The sequence below is a fragment of the Callospermophilus lateralis genome, chromosome 5, assembly GCF_048772815.1.
Source record: "Callospermophilus lateralis isolate mCalLat2 chromosome 5, mCalLat2.hap1, whole genome shotgun sequence".
In the NCBI taxonomy this organism is placed as follows: Eukaryota; Metazoa; Chordata; class Mammalia; order Rodentia; family Sciuridae; genus Callospermophilus; species Callospermophilus lateralis.
Genome location: NC_135309.1, coordinates 9,454,477 through 9,475,543, shown reverse-complemented (window position 1 = coordinate 9,475,543; position 21,067 = coordinate 9,454,477).

Here is a 21,067-nt window from a genome sequence, read left to right as displayed (position 1 = left end):
AAAGTTCAGATCATTAGTAATTGTCAGATCTCAGATGCTAACCAAGTAGTCTAGGGTCAGGTAGTCTAAATTCCACTATACCCTAATTTCTCTAATGTTACTGAAATATTAGTTAACTCAAATATTTTAAAGTTGATTGCCATTGTTAATATTTTGGTACACCATTCTCAAACTGAAAAAATTTCAAGTCTTTATATTTGAGTTGTGCTATAAAATTTAAACTAATAATGTTTATATTTGTAACTCAACTTTAATACCCCCTCTTTTTTTCTTTAGGTCTTCTCATTTCTGGTAATGAATTCTACCTTTCATTTATTTTCCCCCATTTGTATGAACTCTGATTATGATATTTTATAACTCCTTTCACCTCTAGCCTTGGTATGAGATATGCTGCTTTACAGTTTTGTACACATCCATCTGAAAAGTTGCATCCTGTCTCAGATATAAAGTTTTATCATGTTGGATTATCAGCTTTTCAACAGGAAACAACAGTGATTAATAGCTTGTTGTCACAATTTACACTTAGTAACAAAATTTTTGGCTTCATATAACTGGTAAACACAAGTAACATTTTGGAAAAGGACATCTAATAAAAAATGAAAAGCATTTTAGAGCTTTCTAATTGACAAATTTTAGGAATAAAAACACGTTTGGGTACTGGACAGATGAATGGATGTGTTGGGCATATGGGAGAGATGGGATCACAAACAGCTCTTCTAAAAACTTTTGGAAACAAAACACTCAGCTTCAGTGAAAATGAGAAAACACCAGACAATGATCTTCATGACAAACTCATTCCTTAAATGTGTTCACTCCTTCCATTTTGTGCCAGAGCTGCTGGGTATTGACTTACCCTAATAGATAAAATACAGAAGATTCCACTGTCTGGATTTAGTATTTAGTGGGTGACAGACAATAGAGCAGCAGCTCACACATGCTCTGTGGTCACACAACCATTCCTAAGGGTAAAAGAAATCAATCAGGGAATAAGGACAGAGGGACAGCTGGGCAGCAGCACTGAGGAAGCCCTACAACGAGGCGCAATTAGAGCCCTCAGTTCCTATACCACTCTGCACAGACTGAGGAGCAGGACCAGCCCTGGAAAGAGCCTGCCTGAATCATCAGGGCAGCAGCAGAGACAAGAGGGCTCTGGAAGCTCAGGCCCTAGGCAAGGGTGAGGGAGGAGTGAGGATTCAGACTCTGCTCTAGACAGGTGAGAGGCCAGTAGATGTGGCATGGGGTCAGGTTCCCTTCTAGAGCTTACTCAGGAGGCTCTGGTTGATCAGAGAGGTGAGAGGAGGAGCCTGTTACAGAGACTGGGCAGAGGGCAATGAGGACAACTGGGGCTAACCTGGGTTTAGAAAAGGTAGTCAAGCAAGCAAGGGAACCCTGAGGCCTGAGCATATCAGCATAGCTGGGTGCTGCTTAGGGACAGGGTGGGACCTATTGACTCCTCTGTGTGTCCCCTGGCTCAGGGGCTATTGCATATTGTGCTGTCAGTATATCTGCTGATTGACTGAACCAAATAATAAGCTTAGGAGTAAATTAGTGATATAGACCAAATTAACAGAATCTGACCAGATCATTTTATAAATTAATGTTTACCCTGCACACCATAGAAATGAAGGTACTTTCTTCTTTGTTTAGTAAAGGTATAATTGCAGAGGAATAAAGGACCTAGCAGCCCGTGCAATGTCAAGACCTGAACACACAGTCTGCTGTAAATGTATATCTCAATGGCCCAGTCATTTTGGAGGGAGACCTGTGTTAAAAATGAGATTCTCCTAAGTAATTCATGTCATAAAATTGTTTAATGATAATTACTGCAATAATTATTTTTTTTCCAAAGTTGAAAACTTTTCTGTTGTCAGGTAATTGATAAGAATATTTACTTTCAGTGTCCTACATCTTGGATTTGAAGGTGTTATAATCTAGGACATTGGAGTTTGTCCTGAGGGTCTTTTTTCATTGATGACCAACAAGTTTCTTTATCAAAGATGGGATTTATTTTTATGCTTCAGCTTTACATAAAACACCACCTTTTAGTAACTTTATAACTTGAAGAATATTGTTTCTGTGGCTACAGATCAGTGTCTCTCTTAATCATCATTCCAGGCATGTTGCTCAATTCTGTAGTTAAAAAACCCTGCATTTGACAGGTCCTAACAGAGGTAAGTGAAGCAACTGTAGAAACCCAAATTTATGTTGCAAAGTTTACAAGTAATACACATTTTTAACAGTATTACAGACACTCATACCATGACCAATGAGAAACTAGTTGAGCCTCTGCTAACTCAGTCCCAGCAACCTCAGGTGAGACCTGTGGAGAAAGGGGTAAGAGAGCTTTGTGTGTCCAGCATATAGTGGGGCCTGAAGGTGTATCCATCTCCCCTCTTCCTTCCATACCTCAAATATAGAGGAGACTCAGACCCAGAGAAATACATTATCTCAATTAAGGTCACAGCCCTGGAGAAAAGCACAATGTGGAAATTTGAAAGTTCATATCATCTTATTTTACTTTTTTTTCTGTATTTGGTGCCTGGCATTGAACACAGTGCTTAACCACTAAGTACATCCCCATCCCTTTTTATTTTTATTTTGAGACGAGTTCTGGCTGAATTGCTTAGGGCCTTGCTAAATTGCCGAGGCTTGCTTTAAACTTGTGATCCTCTTGCATCAGTCTCCAGAGCCACTGGAATTAAGGCATGCACCACCATACCCATCACCTCATTTTACTTTTATGTTTACCCTTAACTTTCCCAATCTGTCATGTAATGACTTACTCTTTGTACAGTAGAAAGTGTTTTCTTTTGAAAGGAAAACCACATCTCCACAAGGTCTCCATTAGTTAAAGCTAACAGAGATCAACAGCTCAGCTCAATAATATCATTTTGTCTCATCTCATTTGAAACTCATGAGTTTGTATTTGTAGAGAAATAAGTTTATAATTAAAGGATTCCCTGCTTACATTTATTGAGTTTTTCAAAAAGGTTTAAACACCAGTGCGTCCTTAGTCTTCCAGGCTAAGCAACTAGGGCCTGCCACTGAGCAGAAAAGAATTCTCAGAACATATTCATGCTCACTGCTCCCCCCTTTAGCCATCATCTTTATACTGAAATCACAAAGCTCTTGACCTTGTTCATGGTCCCCTAAGTTATAGCTTCGTCCATACATCTTCCTTTGCTGTTACCTTGTTCAAGTGGAAACAGTAAAACATTCCTTACTTACTCAGGTTCTACAAGGAGGACAGAAGGATGAGCTGCTGCAGCTGGTGTGCAGGACCTTCCTCCAGCAAGCCTCACATGTTCTCCTTTTGCCTCTAATTGATCCCCAGTGTCCAAGTCCACAGGGAGAGGAGCCTGGCCATTTCACCTGACTTTGCTGACTTGGAAATGAACTCAGTTCAAACTTAGAGCAAATCCACCAATCTACTCAGCTCTTCAGCTTTGACCTGCTGCCCAGGGTTAGTCTCAAGAGGGAGGAACCAGCTATTTCAGAACAGGATGAAGAGCTGTAAAGGGTGTTAGGTAATGGTTATTGAATCTCCTTCTTTTTTATTTAGAGACCTAAGGATCAACCAGATGTAGGAATCTTCTGCTGGAGAATAGCTACATTAGTTGCAGGAGCAATTACCTTCTCCAATCTGGTCAGTTTCCAGAGGAAATTATTGGATCTAATGTGACTAAAATAAATTATGCTCTGACACATACATTCTTCTATTTGAGCCAAAGTAGATGATAGTTTTGTGATAAACCAGTAAAAAATTTACTAACATAAAAATTTGATTTAGACAAAATGTGAAAAAATAACATTTAAATTCAGATTAAATAAATCTATCCTACCAAGTCCACTACTGACTAGATGACTGAGAAGGGATTAAACACTTAAAATATTAGTTCATTGAAAAAAAATCATTAAAATAAGACTAATTGGAAGAACATTATGAGAACTAATTTGAAGTATACATTCCCAATGTTTGAAGAGGATTTGTTGCAGAGATGGTAATCTCTCACTATCTTATTGATTGTCTTACTAGATGTGAGGATCTCTTACTATCTTATTGAATCCAGAGTGATAAAACTGTGAGGTGTGCTTCCATGTTGTTTTTGACCTGGAGTGTTTTATTATATTATGAGATGACAGAATTATTTAATGAGATTGTATTAAATAAATACTAGTAAATCATATTATGGAAATATAATGAATTACAAAACTTTAACAAATGAGTTTCATTATTTCAAATTTCAGGAGTGCATATATTATAAATAAATTAATGTCATTATTATTGCTTATCTTTTACAAATACTTCCTCCCTCCTCCTTGTGCAGAGTTGTGCCTACTGCATCTGCCTGCAGAACTCCAGCCCAGCCTATCCTCAGCCTGTTTCCAGGCTTCACAGATGACCTGGAGCAATGAAACATGGCTGCAGAACTGTGCAAGCCATAATGACACTTCTTAGTTTGAATTTAATAACACAAATATCATATTGGTTATTTGGCATGTCACAAAACATTCTTATTCTCTAAAATCTAATCAAGCATGTTTTTTTGCAAAATCCAACACTCTTCCATGTTTCCTTGACTTAACTTTGATATAAATGGATTTAGTGAGAAAGTACAGTCAGAGTTCAAATCTCCTGACATTAAGTGTATCAGCCTCCTTCTCTCTGGACCCACACACTCAGCCTTTTCACCATTGACAGTGCAAGAAGTGGCCTACTCCATCCTAGGTGCACCATCATTTTCTGCAAGGAGATCATCTTTTCTGCATCTTCCCTTTCCATTTCTCTTTCAGCTGGATTAGCCTCATTAAGCATGTAAACAATTTGTTAAAGAAAATGTGTGCTGGTAGGAAATTTAATCATACTCTTCAAACTAATGTAAAAATCAAACAACCTGAGGTAAAGTTCAGGATATTTTTCAGTTGGTAGAGATGGTAGCTGCTCCATATTAAGGTGGGTAATGTGGGTATGATGGGTATTAAGGTGGATGATGTGGGTATTAGGTCCAGGGGTTCATACTGACCTGCAAGGTAAAAGGACTCTAAATTTCCATGATGGGAATGGGAGAAGACAGACAAAGCAAGTATTTTCATAAGTGTGTGACACAGATGAAGGGTGTAACATGGGAGGTACACAAAGTAAACTTTATTCCTTGAACACCTTGGAATGTATGTTTAGAATTTTAAGGGAGACTATGGGGTGAAACTCACTCCACAAAGGTTGCATACTCTCTGTGAACTAGAATGACCCAACTTAGGTGTGATCTGGACATCAGAAGAATCTTTAAATGATAGAATCATTGCTGAGTTCTTTTTAATAGTTGTTGGAACACCTGGACACCCAAACCAGTTCCCTTATATTGATTGCTGGCAAGAGGTACTAACAGAAACAGCCCCCTTGGTTGAGAGCCTGTCTAGACGGACAGTCCAAGCTGATGTTAGATCAAACCATAGCAGCCTCTAAGACCTCCTGAAATGGCAGCTAAAAAGAAAAAAAGCTGACAAAGTAAATACATGAAAGGAACCAGTTTTTCCCCAGTGAGGGAGAAAAGAACCCACCACCTTACACCTCTATTCAATATAGAAGAGCTCTTTTGGGTGACCCAAGCTGCTTTAAAATGGCTGGAGGTATATGTTCTACATGCAGAAGGCAACATCCAAGTCTATGCCCAAGCCTAGTTCCCTGACATAGACACAGGGTCGGATCTCAACAAACATGAAAACTTCCAAAAGATAGAAACAACCCACTCCACCCAACCTCACCAAGACTTATGAGACAACAAATAGGCTGCCCCCTCAGCCCCTTCATCCCCAGAGGCAACAGATGGTGCCCCTTCTACACCAGCTACTTCTTCCTCTGTGATGTCCTCAGGAATCAAAAGGAGTGAAAATCAAAGGAAGTGAAACTATTGTAACATGGGATTCAAGCAAGTGACTTAAAGCTGTTTCAATGGATAAAAATTTAAATGGATAAACTACCTCAGTTTGATTCATTTTTATGTGATGAAAAAAATGTCCTAACATTATTGAAACAAAATCACGATGGTTAAGGCTGCTTCCATGTGAGGTGCAGGGTCTATTTTATTAACAATATTTTATGATAGGTGTTGTTAATGTTAGCAGATTAAAACATGGGTAATAAAATAGATACTGTGTTAGCTGTTATGACACACAATAAAACTATTATATTTATGTGTTGTTCATTATCTCGTCTTTTTGCAAAATTTTAAATCAGGATAATTTAGACCATCTCATAGTAGGTGAGTAATTGATAGTATATAATTAAATTAATACAATATAAAATACAGAAATTGTTGTAGTGTTATTTAATTTCAAATTGTATACTTTTTACTTCATAATAACTAAATTATGCATCATGATATATTATGTTATCAGTTTAATATGATTGTCTCAAGTTGATTAGAGTTGACATTTAAAGAAATAATTTACTCTCCTCAATTTTTTTCTTGTGCAAATTATGAAAGCTTAGAGCATAATTCAATATCAACTGCTTCATAAAGACTCAGAATTCTACTTTAATAATCTTAAAATACATTTTAGAATCCAAATTTGGAATAATTGAAGTTTATTTAAAAGTCTTGGCTTTTATATTAGGGTAATGATAAATTAGATAAAGTAAATCATTTTAATATTTTAAGTGTATAAGTTTGTGCTATTAAGAGCATTCACAGTGATGTACAACAATCACTGCCATGCATCTTCAGACTTTTTAATCATTTCAAACTAAAACTCATGAAAAATTTATCTCCCCTTCCCTGAGCCCCAGGTATCTACCACTCCAATTCCTGTCTCACTTAATTTGACTACTCTATTTCATAACTAGTTTTTTTCACTAAATATAATGTTTTCAATGTTTATCCTTATTGTGGTCTATGTCTATATTTACTTTATTGTAATCCCAGTGAGGTTTACATTGTATATATGTATCACATTTTGTTTACCATTCACCTCCAGATGGACATGGCACACAGAGTGTTGTTTTAACATTTCCTTTGGTTTCTTTGTGTGAATACCCAAAGGTGGAAATGCTGGATCATTTATTAATTCAGGGCTAATTTTTTTGAGGAATCACTATACTGTTTTCCACAGTGGCATCACCATTTCAAATTGCCACAAAACCCTGCAAAGCTTCAAGTTTTATATCTTCTTATCCAAACATATTTTCTTTTATTTTTGAATGAAACTTTCCTTAGTGAATGTGAAATGGCTTCTTTTTATGGTTTTGATCTTCAGTTGCCTGATGAGTACAGAGGTCTGTGATAGCTTCATGCCTGTGGCATGCTTGGTGACTAGGGAGTTTTTGTGCAAAGACACAGAGTGCCAGGCTGCGGGGAAACTTCTATGCAAAGACACAGGATACCTGACTGCTATGGCAATGTCCTTCATGAGGATGCTATGTGTTAGAGTCTTATCAGCCTCCTCCTTGATCTCAGGCCCACAGCTCCTGGGAATAAATGAACACTTGTTAGACAGCGGCAATGTTTCACTGAGCCTAAACTTGCACATAACAGTAACTTTATACAATGGAATTTCCTCAGAGCTACACAAAGCTCCTAACATTACATATTGCAACTTAGTATGTAACTGAGGAATAAGCTGCATAATGTTGCTAAATCTGTAACATGTCTAGTAATACAAGGAACAATATGTATTAATGATACCAATATAACCTATTGATATAAATAAAGCTAGCAGCTCAGGTGAGCAGCTTTGCTTTTGCCTGTGCATTTTGCTTCTTTCTCCTTTTATTTTCTTTACACCTGTGGCTCCCTTGGCTACAGAGGAACCATAAAATGCTCCAAGAAGACTGTTTGCACAATGTGAGAAGAACAAGCTAATATTACTGTGTACAAGCCTGTACATAGAGCACATGTATGAGTCCTGCTGCTGAGCTGAACTCTGTGCTAATCCTGTCACCATCTCAGCCCCTCAGCTTTCATGCATGCTCAGAGATAAAATGATGAAAAGCCCACATAGCACAGCACAGCTCTCACAGGGCCTTTCTTGGTGTGGGACACTGTGTTTGTGTACATGTCTCATGTGCCAAGGCAGCACTGGGAAAGAAAGAACAAGGGAGTAGGAGGGGAAGGGCAGTGCTAAGATATGGAGATTGATGAGAATCTGCTATGGTGGGAATATCTCTCCCCTCCAAATGCATATACCAAGATCCTCACCCTGCATTGATGGTGAGTATAAAGTCATGAACATAGGGACTCACAAATGGAATCAGAGCCATTGAAAATTAGCTCCTAGTGAGCTTGCTCACGCTCCACCACGTGAGGACATAGAACAAAGGCACCATGTTTAATCAGGATGCAGCCCTCACCAGGCACTGCATCTGCAAGAATAGATTCACATTGCTTACATGTTTCCTACCTTGAATGCACTAAGATACAATCACAACTTGGATGCACTAAGGTGCAATCTCTGCTGTTCTTGTCAGGTGCCACCAAGCATGACACAGACATGAGGCTATCAGAGATCTCTGTACTCATCAGGCAACTGAAGATCAAAACCACAAAAGGATACTGAATTCAGCAAAAGTGCTGAGTGCAGGCCCTGTTCTCATTCCAGGCGGTGAGTGTTGGACGGAAGAGGAGCCTGGTCCACTGTTCTCTGACACTCTGTGGCCTTGGGAATCTCATGCATCTCTCTGAACTTTATTTGTTGGAAAGCAAAATGTCAGCATTGTTCCCTGTAATATCAGTAATGCCATCATTGAAACTGAGCTAGCAAATTGAACTCTTGTAACACCCATTTAAGGTAGACCTGAGATGCCAGATGAAAAGCAATAAAGTCACTGCTTCGGGAATTGCCCCAGTAGGTCATTCAAACTGTATTTTTTTTTCTTTACAACTCTATTTTTTTTTCTTAGCATGTTTTTTTGGAACTGCCAACCATAACCATAAGATTGGATTTATACAGTAGCTGGTGAACCCATCTTTAAGTGATTTCCAGTTTTCTTAATGACTTGTGCAGATTCCACTTCAAACTTCTTAAGATTATGATATGAGGTATATCTGAAAAGATCACATTTAAAACAATGCAAGAATTTTCAGAGTGAAATTTAATCATTTTCAGAAATGATTAGATTAGGAAAAGTGTGACCTTACCAGTGGATTAGGCCACTAGCTAGGTGGTAACTATAGGCAGCAGAGCATGAGTGAAGCAGGTAGGTTCCTCTGTGTGTGCCTTTTTGAGTTTATATATTGCCCTGATGAATGCAGTGCTCTCTCTCTCTCTCTCTCTCTCTCTCTCTCTCTCTCTCTCTCTCTCTCTTCTCTTCCCCTCTTCCTCTCCCTCTGCCTCTCCTCTCTCTCTTTCTCCCCCTGCCCTCCTTCTTGACCCCACCATGAGGGCAGCAGCTTTCCTCTACCATGCCCTTCCTCCATGATGTGCTTCCTGACCTTGGAGTCAGAACAATCAAATTGACTATATAGACTCAGATCTCAGAAACCATGGGTTACAAATAAAATTTCCTCCTCTGTGGTTTTGACATCAGGTCTTTTGGTCATGGCAACACAAAACTGACTAAAACAGAGTTTTAGTATATGGCTCCTCCACATACTAGAATTTACTCAGTCTTTTCACCAAGATTCTGCAAGTCAATCCTAGTTTTTATTCCCAGATAAAATTCCTTTGTTGGAGATTCATCTGTCTATATGTAGTTTTTTGCTGTTTTATTGGTTTTCACACTGACATTTCAAAGATGGGCAGAGATGATGTAATTTTCATTACAGCAACTTTTTGCTATCAGTAAACATGCACATGTCAAGCCCATCAGAAATGATGTTCTGAAATATTTTTCTAGTAAGTCCTCTGGATCAGGTGAATTATAAAGTAGAGCCCACCCACATGTAACTAAATTCAGAAGCTCTCCTTCCCCTCAAGTCCCCGACATTCAGAGAAGAAATGTAGAAATCTGTGGCATTGCTCAGATTTCTGCAATCTGCTAGGTTCTTTATTAGCATCTACTCCATATAGTCTTGAATGTTGTGCAATGATACATCTCAGGGATACTTATCAAATCATCTTCCTCTCAGCATCATGGTTCTCTACTCAACATGCGTAATTGTGGCCACATTTTTAACCCAATTGCTAACCTGCAGCCATTATTTTGTACTTACTTTCTTTAATTTTTCCCTTGCAACTGTTAGATGAAAAATTTATAGCACATTGTATCTATTCAAGTTATTTTTAATGCTCACTGTATGTACTGGTCTTTAATATATTAATTAGTAAAGTTGGATATGAGGAGAAAGAAATGAGTATTTTCTTATCTTTTTCATCACAAATGTAGTTAAGCACTGTGATAACATGGAATGTAGCAACAATTAACTTATAATATCCACCTAAATGCTAATAAGCCTTTTTATTGCCTTTATATCTACAGGAGAAAAAGAACTTATGTTAAAGAGTAGATGTATAAGTATCTGAATATTGAGTACTTAAGTTATTTTAGTGGACAAAGATGTATAAATGTCTCATAAGTTGGATACCGGTTTGATATTTGTGCCTTAACCCAAATTCTTCTATTCCTTTTTCAGAACCCTAAACAATCATGAAACAATCTCACTTTTCAGTCAAATATTAAAATATTGTTTTAATTCTCCTCAAGCCCTGTAGTTACTACCTGTAGTTACTGCCATTAGTTTCTAAAGAACTTCCTAGCCACAGTTAAACTCATATTTACAATCTTATTGTAGTACCTGGGGTTCTTAATTCAAGGGGAAAGAAATAAATTAATCTCCATTGAGACAAAAAAGAACATTCTGAAAGATATCTGGTTGCCCATTAAATCTTCAGACACAAAAGAAGCAGGCTGGATGTGTACACCCCAAGAACAGTGCCAGAACAGGCATGAGGCAGCATTATTAGAAGATGTCAGCAGAATACAACAGTCACTAATATGGCATTATGTAAACATTGTGAATGTATAACTGATGTGATTCTGCAATTTGTATTTGGGGTAAAAATGGAAAAGCATAACTCACATGAATCAAATGTATGAAAGATGAAAAAATAAATAAAGTTAAAAAAAAAAGATGTCACCTGGTCAAAACTCACTCCAGGACTGTCAGGTCAAGGCAACTCAACACAACCCATAAGCACAGGTTTGGGGGATGTGGAAAGCATATGGGATGGAGAGTTACTCCAGGAAGGAGTTGGGTATATTGTTGATGGCTCATGGAACTGACCAGGCAAACAGGAAGAACGGGATACAGTGATACAAGGCTGCCAAGGAAATGTTTGATGTTGACACTAGTGTGCCCTGTTGTAGGCCCAGGAATTACTTAGGTTTTAGGGAATCAGAGACCCCATGTCCAGCTCAGATGAGCCACTGATAACAAATGTCAAGGATAAATATTTAGTAAAAGCAAGGAACATGGCAAGTACACAATCACAGAATAGGAAAAAGGCAAAGAGAGAAAACTGTGGCGTTGGTACCTGTAGCAGAAAGAGCTTCTTTATGTATTATGTGCCTGGAGAAATATTACAGGTGTGAATAATTATGCTTCCTATGCCATTTGGATTTCAATATCTACAAAAGTTAAAACTAAATGTTAGGAGAATACAACTTGTTGTTGTTATTGTTTTTGACTTTTTTCCACATTGGTACAGGGGATTAAACTCAGGGTACTAAACCATTAAGCTACATTCCCAGACCATTTAATTTCTTTTTTTTTAAATTTTGAGACATGTCTGCATAAGATTCTCAAAGCCATGCTAAGTTGATTAGGCTGCCTTTCAATGTGCAATCCTCCTGCCTCAACCTCCCAAGTTGTGATTTTCAGCACCACATCCAGGTGAAATCGTTGTTTTAAGAGTATAATTCCTTGTCCCAAGACCAGAAACCATAGAGAGAATAATAATCCATATGTGATCCTGAAGGAGAGGACTACTAGTCACCCAGAAGTGCTGGATATTTGGAGACCCAGGCCCCATGTTGTTGTGGGAAACTTGAAATGTACACAGTGCAAGCTGCTAACAGGATATAACATGCAGTGCTGGAAAACATAAAATAAAAACACAGGATACAAGCACAGCAAGGGTATAATGTCAAACAGAAATAATATTTCAATATCAGTTTATTATTACTTTAAAATATTATGTGAACAAATAGCATATTTTATATTACATATAATAGGATAATAAACATTGTCAATGTTATCATTGAGTTTTCAATTAAATATATTAATTATATATAATAATATATAATTTAATATAACATTTAAACATGTTACTAGAAATCTAATTACATATGTGGAATAACATACATCTATATGTCAGCAGTGCTCTAGAGAGTTCCAGTCTGCATGGAGAGAAGCCATACAGAGGAGCAGGGACGGCCATGCTCATTTCTTCTTGGAGGAGAACATCCCACACACTCTTCTTATGGCTCCCAACACCTCCTTGTTCCTCAGACTGTAGACAATGGGATTGAGCATGGGGGTTAGGATGGTGTAGAAGACAGCTAAATTCTTATTCTCTTCAGGTGAGCGAAAACTCTTGGGCCAAAGATAAGTGTAGGCAAAAGGAGCATAGTAAAATATCACCACAGTTAAATGTGTGGAGCACGTGGTGAAGGCCTTTCTTCTTCCTTCCTTTGACCTCATGTGGAAGACAGCAAAAATGACTCGTCCATATGATGCTGTGGTGCCAAGGAAAGGAAGGAGGAGAACCAAGAGTGCACTAAAAATAACCATGTACTCATAGATCCAGGTGTCCGTACAGACCAGACGCATCATGGCTGGGATGTCACAATAGAAGTGACTGATGGTCCTGGACCTGCAGTATGGAAGATGAAGAGCATACACAGTGTGTACTAGGCCATTGAGTGAACCTAGTGTTCAGCACCCAAGGATCATTTTCACACACATTCTTTTGCTCATTTATATGTGATAATGCAGGGGGTGACAGATGGCCACAAAGTGGTCATAGGCCATGGAGGCCAGGAGTAAGCCTTCAGAACTTGCCATGGTGACAAAGAAGAACATTTGCACACCACAGCCCAGGAAAGAGATGCTCCTCTGGCCAGAGAGGAAGTTGATGGCCATCTTGGGGACAGTGGAGGAGATGTACATCAGGTCCATGAGGGAGAGCTGGCTGAGGAGAAAGTACATGGGGGTGTGGAGCCGGGGGTCCAAGAAGATGAGGGCAGTCATCCCTGAGTTCCCCAAACAGGCGAGAACAAACACAGAGATGATCAGGAGCAAGAGAAGTAGGCCTTTCTGATTCGGGGGAAACAACCCCAACAAAATAAAGTCATTTGAAGTATGGTTCCAATTATCCATAAAAACCTATTTTCTCAAATTCTTTGAAAAGAAATAAAAAATTAAAATTGAGCATTTAAGATGAAATGAAACAGTAAAGGGAAAAAAGAAGAAATTGCCTTTATTAGAGTTTATTTAAAATTAATTATTTTAATTTCAACCTGTACCTTTTCTTAAATTTATTTTGAGACCTGAATTGAATTTTCCTTCCCCAGTTCTCTCTGATAACCATTTCAGCAAGTCATAGGCACATACATGCTCATGAAATACAAAGTTTAATACGACACACAGCAAGGACAGTTGAATTTGCTAGAGCCTTCCTGCCTGATGACTCCCAGGAGGAGCATTCCTAGGACTATACACTAGGCTCAGCCCCAGAAGAAGCCAGGATCCTGCTTTCCCAGCTCCCCAACTCAGCACTCAGGTTCACCACAGACATGGCCTGTGGGGCGCAGAAGTGCCCTGTGTGCTTGAGTCTGCATCCTCAGTGACCTCGCCTCCTCCACACCTTTAGTGCCTGCTGTCCCCTCCCCACTGGCACTGCTGCAGCTGAGTAAGCCAGGGTCTTCTTCCAGAGCTTTGCTGCTCACCTCCTAAACAGAAGCTGCTCAGCTGGCCCTAGAAGGGGGTCACCATCCAAAGCATTATTTTTGTCCTGTGATGATATAGTGTGACCTATAATATCCATACTTATTATAATATATCCTTTGGATATTGCCTCCTCCCTAATGAGTTTTCTATTTTCTGAAGTCTTATAAACTCATTTTTCCTTTTTTACATGTGTGTTTGTGTAAGGAAAAAACACATGATAAAAATAACAGGTTACAGTAATATGCAAGATTTTTATTCTATTTTTCATAGCAGCAAGCAGCACTTTATGTGGTGATGGATATACCAACATGGGTTTTGATAACAGAAACACATAGTCAGAGGCTTTTTTATGTTTACATAGAAATCTTTGAGATGTCATTGCTTGTATGAACACTTTTTTATATTACTTCATTTATCTTAATCCATATACAGCCCAATTATGTAAATATAGACACTGATGTCTTCATTTTCTAAGTATGAAAAGTAAAATTCACCAATGAAAAAAGAAATTTTTGAAGCTACAGTGTGTACTCAGAGTAGGAATTGAGCCTGTGTGACTCCTTTACATTTCCAATCATTTTTTAACTATTTGGTAAACTCTTTACTGTTTCTACACATTCAAAACAATTTCTATAACTATCACTGTCCTCCATAAGATGAGGCCTATTTTCATATCTGCAACTAGGTCAGAGCACATGGACCTTAAAGAGGAAGATCTTTTGTTCTCCCTGTCCTGCACTGCAAGTTTTCATCTTGTCATTTAATAAGGAGGCCTATGATTACATTTAGAATAGCAGATACAGAGTAACATAAAAATATAGATAATTGCTGTATTAATTATCTTTTTTTTCCTAAAGTGAAAATGCATGTGCATTTTCAATTCAATGCATGAGTATATTGACTTCAGGATCACATTCATCTGTGTTGAAGATTTTGCAATCTGGAACTTTGGAGTTAGATATGAGGGTATAATTCCTTTGAAGACCAGAAAATTTCTATATTGGGTATTGGAATTTATTTTATTTCCTAGAATATCTTCAAACACCACTCTTTTTGTTACATTACAATTTGGAGAATATTGCTCTCTGATTACAAGCTGTCTCAAGGATTAGTGTTTCCCTTGATTATTTTATAAGGCATGTTATATATAAAATATTGAGAGTTTAAAAATATAACCTTGATCTGACAGAACCCAATAGATACAACTGCGGCAAGTGTAGCTGGATGAGTTCATTTTGCAAAACTTACAAAAAAGCAAAACTAATTAATACAATGAAAATTAATGGTCCCTGAAAAAATGTTACAGTCAGCCCTGGACTAAAAAGTGGATTGTTTGACTGAGCCTAGGCTAACTCAGTTCCAATAACCTCATGGAAAAGCTTTGAAGATGGAATTAAGTGAGATTTGGGTTTAGCTTATAGAACTCTGAATAAGTTTCCCTCTCCTCTCTTCCTTTTATATTTTAAATTCAGAAGATGTAGACCCAGAGATATTAATCTCTCAATTAAGTTCACACTCCTGGATAGCAGTACATTCTAAAATTTTAATGGTTTCACATCAAATAATTTTACATTTACACTCCCTCTTATATTTTACATTTTGTTATACCATGGCCTATTCTGTGTGCAAAATAAATGATTCCTAATGATGAGAAAATACCAATTCTAAAATATTTCTTGGTTAAAGCTAACTCAAATTGATTTAGCACAATTAATTACTTTTGATTTCATTTTGTGAAATTCTTCAGACTGGGTTTTGAGAGATGAGTTATTTTAATTACAATGTACCCTGCTAAAAGTCCATTGAATACTTTGAAATATTTAAACCCAAAGCTGTGCTCACACTCTGCCAGGATAAGCAAATAGGTTCTGACACTGAGCAGCTGGCCTGGATCTCACCCAGCTCTCCTGATGTGAGGAGCCAAAGGTACCAGGAGGGAGTTCTCAGAACACACTGAGTGCCCATGGCTTCCACTTCTAGTATTCTCTTATGCTGAACTCTCAGAGCTCCTCACCTTGGGAGCTGCTTCCTTATTGCTTTGCTCAGTCATCTCCCTCTGCTCTTCCCTTGTTCCAGTAAAACAGACTCAAACATGCCACACTTACTTCCGGAGAGTGGGACAGAAGGATGAACTGCTGCCTCTGATGCACAGAACCTTCCTCCCTCAAGCCTTACATGTCCTCCTTCCTCTAATGGATCCCCAGGGTCCAAACCCATGGGAGAGAAACTTGGTCATTTCACCTGACTTTGCTAGCTTCAAGGTGAACTTGGTTGAAGTGTGGAATAAATCAGCCAACCCAGTCAGCTGCCACTCTCTCCTGCTGCCCAGAATTAGTCTCAAGAGGGATGAGCTCAGTCATTCCAGAACAGGATGAGGAGCTGTAGGGGTGTTAGGTCATGTCTAATAAAACCTCGAGTTTTGTAAGTTAAAACCTGAGGATCAACAAGAAGCAGTGTTGAGCTGGGTGATATCAGCTATAGTAGTGAGAGCAATTACCTTCTATAGTCTAGTCAGATTCTTAAGCAAATTATTGGCTGTGGTGGCTGAATTAAATGACAAAATATCTTTTTCTATATGAGGAAAGATATCAATTGATTTCTGAAAATATGAATGAGGAAAGCAATTCTCCTAAAGTAAAGGTTGACTTTGGAAGCACAGTGGTTTCTACCAGGCAGCTCCAACACTGACTAGGGGAACAAACTGGAAAAATCCCTTAACACTTTTCTCTCTTGTCAATGTTTTTTTTGTTTTTGTTTTGTTTGTTTTTGTTTTGTTTTTCTATTTGGTACAAGAGGTTGAACCCAGTGGTGCTTAAACAATGTGCCACATCCTCAGCCCTTTTTCTATGTTTTATTTTGAGACAGGATCTCACTAAGTTGCTCAGGCCCTTGCTAAATTGCTGAGGCAGGCTTTAAACTTGTGATCCTGCTCCCTCAGCATCCTAAGCTGCTGGAATGACAGGCATGTGCCACCAACCCTGAGAGTTGTCAACTCTTTAAACAAGACTAATTGGAGGGACATTCTGGGAACAGCATGGAAGTATGCATGCAGATATTTGCTCCCTGTTGCATGGGTAGCAGTGACAGATGTGAGGATCTCTTCCTTTCCTGGCAAACTACAGACTGGTACACCAGGGAAGCGTATATTTCATGTCATCTGTGGGTCTTAACTGTGACCTGGCTCTCATCATATATGAAGAAAATATTCACCCTTTGACTTTCTGAGTCTGTCTTTTCCACAGAGTATATGTTTTCTTGTTCCCTCAGTTTGCTGTCAAATGCCATAATTTCATTTTTCTTTATGGCTGAGTAAAACTCCATTGTATATGTATAGCACATTTCCTTTGTATATTCATCTCTTTTTTTAAAGAGAGAGAGAGAGAGAATATTTTAATATTTATTTTTTAGTTTTCGGTGGACAACATCTTTGTTTGTATGTGGTGCTGAGGGTCAAACCCAGGCCGCAGGCATGCCAGGCGAGCGCGCTACCGCTTGAGCCACATCCCCAGCCCAATTTATTCATCTCTTGAGAGGCACCTTTCTCACAATATGGGCATCATGAATTTTCCCACTATAATCATTGATGTCACTGTAGACTTTTGGTGATCTTCCACACAGCTTTTAAAGTGGTTTCATTAATTTGCAGTCCCGTTAACAATGCATGAGTGTATTTTCCCCATATCTTCACCAGCATTTATTATTACTTATATTCTTGATAATGTCCTTTCTGACTGGAGTGACATGAATTTTCAATGTGGTTTTAATTTCAATTTCCTAGATTCTTATGGATATGAAACTTTCTTTTTCATGTATTTGTTGGCCATTCTATATCTGCTTTTGAGAAATGTCTGTTTTGTTCTTTAACCATTAATCCATTTGGTTATTTGTTTTTTGTGGTAAATATTTTGGATTTTAGAAGAATGGCTGGTGAATATTTTCTCTCTTTTTGCAGGCTGTCTCTTCATACTTTTTTTTTCTTTTTTTGATGGTGTAGAACTTTTTATCTTGATGCTGACCCACTGATTGACTGTTGCTTTTATTACTTGAGCTTTAACTTTCTTGTTAAGAAAGTTAATACCTGTGCTGATGTTTTGGAGTGTTCCCCCTATGTTTTATTCTACCTTTGCAAAGTTTCTGGTGTATTTCTTTGATATTTATTGCACTTTGAGTTGGTTTTTGTATAGAGTAGGGATCTAGTTTCATTCTTCTGCAAATGGACATCCAGGTTTCCCAGCCCCGTTTTGTTGAACAGTCTGTCTTTCTCCAATGCTTTTGGGAACTTTGTCAAGTATCTGATGACTTTGTTTATGCCAGTTGTCTCTGTGTCTTCTATTTTATTCAACTGTTCTTCATGTCTGTTTTAAGACCAATATTATGTGGATTTTGTATAGTTCTGTAGTATAATTGAAAATTTGATATTGTGACACTTCCTGCATCACTACTTTTGTGAAGGATGGCTTTGTGTACTCTGGGATTTTTATTCTTCTAAAAGAGTTTTAAGGCTATTTTCTCTTCTTCTTTGAAAAATGTCATTGTTATTTTGTTGAGGGTTCCATGGAATCTGTATATTGCATTTGGAAGTATGGCCATTTTGACCATATTAATTCTACCTATCCAAGAAGGGCAGTCTTTCCATTGTCAATGTCTTCTTGAATTTCTTTCTTTAGTGTTTGTAGTTTTTATTGCAGAGATCCTTCAGCTTCTTCATTGAATTCATTCTAAAATATTTGTTTTTTGTAGTTATTGTGTATACGAAAGTGTTCCTGATTTCTTTCTCACCAGATTTGTTATCACACTCTAGGAAAGCAATTTTTTATGCATTTTGTTCTTGTGTCTGGCAACTTTGCTGAATGTATTTATCAGTGTTAGAAGTCTTCTGGTGGAGTTTGAAGGGTCTTCTAGATCATGTCATCAGCAAATAGATAATATGAATTATTTCTTACCTATTTGTATAGTCTCAGTTTCCTTGTCTTGTGTCATATCTCCTGAAATAGATTCAAGACACATGTGGAATAGTAGATGTAAGAGTGTCCATTCTTTCCATGTTCCTGATTTTAGAGAAAATCCTTAATTTTTTTTCCATTCAGTACAATGTCGGCATTGAGTTTTTCATTCATTTCCTTTAAACTGTGGAGGTAAGTAGGTATCTTGTATTCCTTTCACTGTTATGGTAACTTTTTCCACATATTCAACATTAATGAATACTGGATTTGTTGAATGCTTTTTCTGCATTTATTGAGGTGATTATGTAATAATTGTTCTTAATTCCACTTATGTGGTGGATTATACATATTGATTTGTGTGTAGAATCAAACCTGCATAACTGGGGTAAAACTTGTTCATGGTGGACTTAATGTGTTTTTACATGTGATTTGGTCATATTTTATTATATTGGGGGATTTTGCATGTATTTTTACTAAGTACATTCTTCTGAAGTTTTCTTTTCTTGATGTGTTTTTGTCTGGTTTTGGTGCCAGGGTGATATTGGCTCCATAGAATGAACTGGTAGTGTTTCCTTCTTTCTATTTATGGAATAGTTTGAGGAGGATTGGATTATTTTAAGTTTAAGGTCCGGTAGAACTACTGTGGGAACCCATCCAGTACAGCAGTTTGTCTTTTTAAAAGGCTTTTGTTCTCTGCTTCAATCTCATTGTTTGATATTAGTCTATTTAGGTTTTCTGTTTCTTTCTGGCTCAATTTATGAAGGTCATATATGTGTAGGAATGTTTCCATGTCTTCATTTTTCCAAATTATTAGAGAATAAGTTTTTCAAAATCGTTTCTGATGATCCTCTGGATTTCAGTAGTGTCTGTGGTAATATTTCCTTTTTATGTTAGATTTTGAAATTGCGCCATTCCTTCTTATTTTTAGTTAGTTTGACTAAAAGTTTAACAATTTTATTTGTCCTATCAAAAATCAACAATTTCATCAACCTTTTATGTTGTTGTAGTTGTTGTTTACCTTAATTTCATAGATTTTTGTCTCTCCTTTCAATTATTTCCTGTTTTCTACTGACTTTTGGTGTTGGTTTGGTCTTTTTTTATGTCCCAGAGATGTAAAGTTAGATTATTTATTTGGTGTCTTTCTATTCTTTTAAGGTATGCACTCAATGCCATGAATTTTCCTCTTTTTTCCTTTTTACTTTATCATAAATTTTAATAAATTCTATCACTATTCTCATTTACTTTTCAGTATTTTCTACTTTCTCCCCTGATTTTTTCTGCTAGCCATTTATCATTCAAAAGCATATTATTTAATCTCCAAGTCCTAGCATAATTTCTGATTTTTAATCTTTCATTGATTTAATTTTATTGCATTAAAATATGCATGTATAAATATACCACAGTAAATCTTATCACCATGTACATCCACAAGACAGCAATTTTTAAAGACTTTAATTAAGTAGCAGAAAGATCAGTGGATGGGACAGGGGGACAAGTAAGGGAAGTACTGCTGACTGAATTAGAACAAATTATCTTCTGTTCTTTTATAATTATGTCAAAATAAACTCCCATCATGCATAACTAAAAGGAATGCACACAAACAAAATTTTTGAGAATCCTTATGAAAAACAAGACAACTAAAGGAATGCACAAGCTTTTCAATAAAATCGTAGCAAAAAATAAATTCCAAACTTTTAGAATGAACTTGAAATTCAAATGCAAAATACATTTAGAACCCTGAATAGGAAAGATTTTAAAAAATCCTCTTTAAAATAAAAATGCCTAACCTATAGTATAAAGATATACTTTTAAAATCTAAAAAAGAAAAGCAAATGTCACATTTACAGGCAAGCTATTCAACTGATTTTCCAGGCCAGGCAATAAAAACCAAGGGGAATTGGAGAAATTCTGAACAAAAAGAGGTACCCAACAAGAATTTCATACCCAGGAAAACTACCTATCAGTCTTGGAGATGAAATCAATCTTTTCAATTACAAGAAGAAACAAAAACAATTCACAGTGATTAAGCCTACATTACAAAATTATATATTGAAATATTTCATCCCAAATAAATAAAATATAGACATCAGAGCCATCCTAGGGTCCAATCTTACTAGAAGAATAGCAATTGTAAGAAGAAACAAATCTGAATTAATTATTAGAAATAAATCAAAATGGCAAAAAATACAAATCATCTCTCTATAATAATACTGAGTGTAAATGGTCTAAGCATTCCAG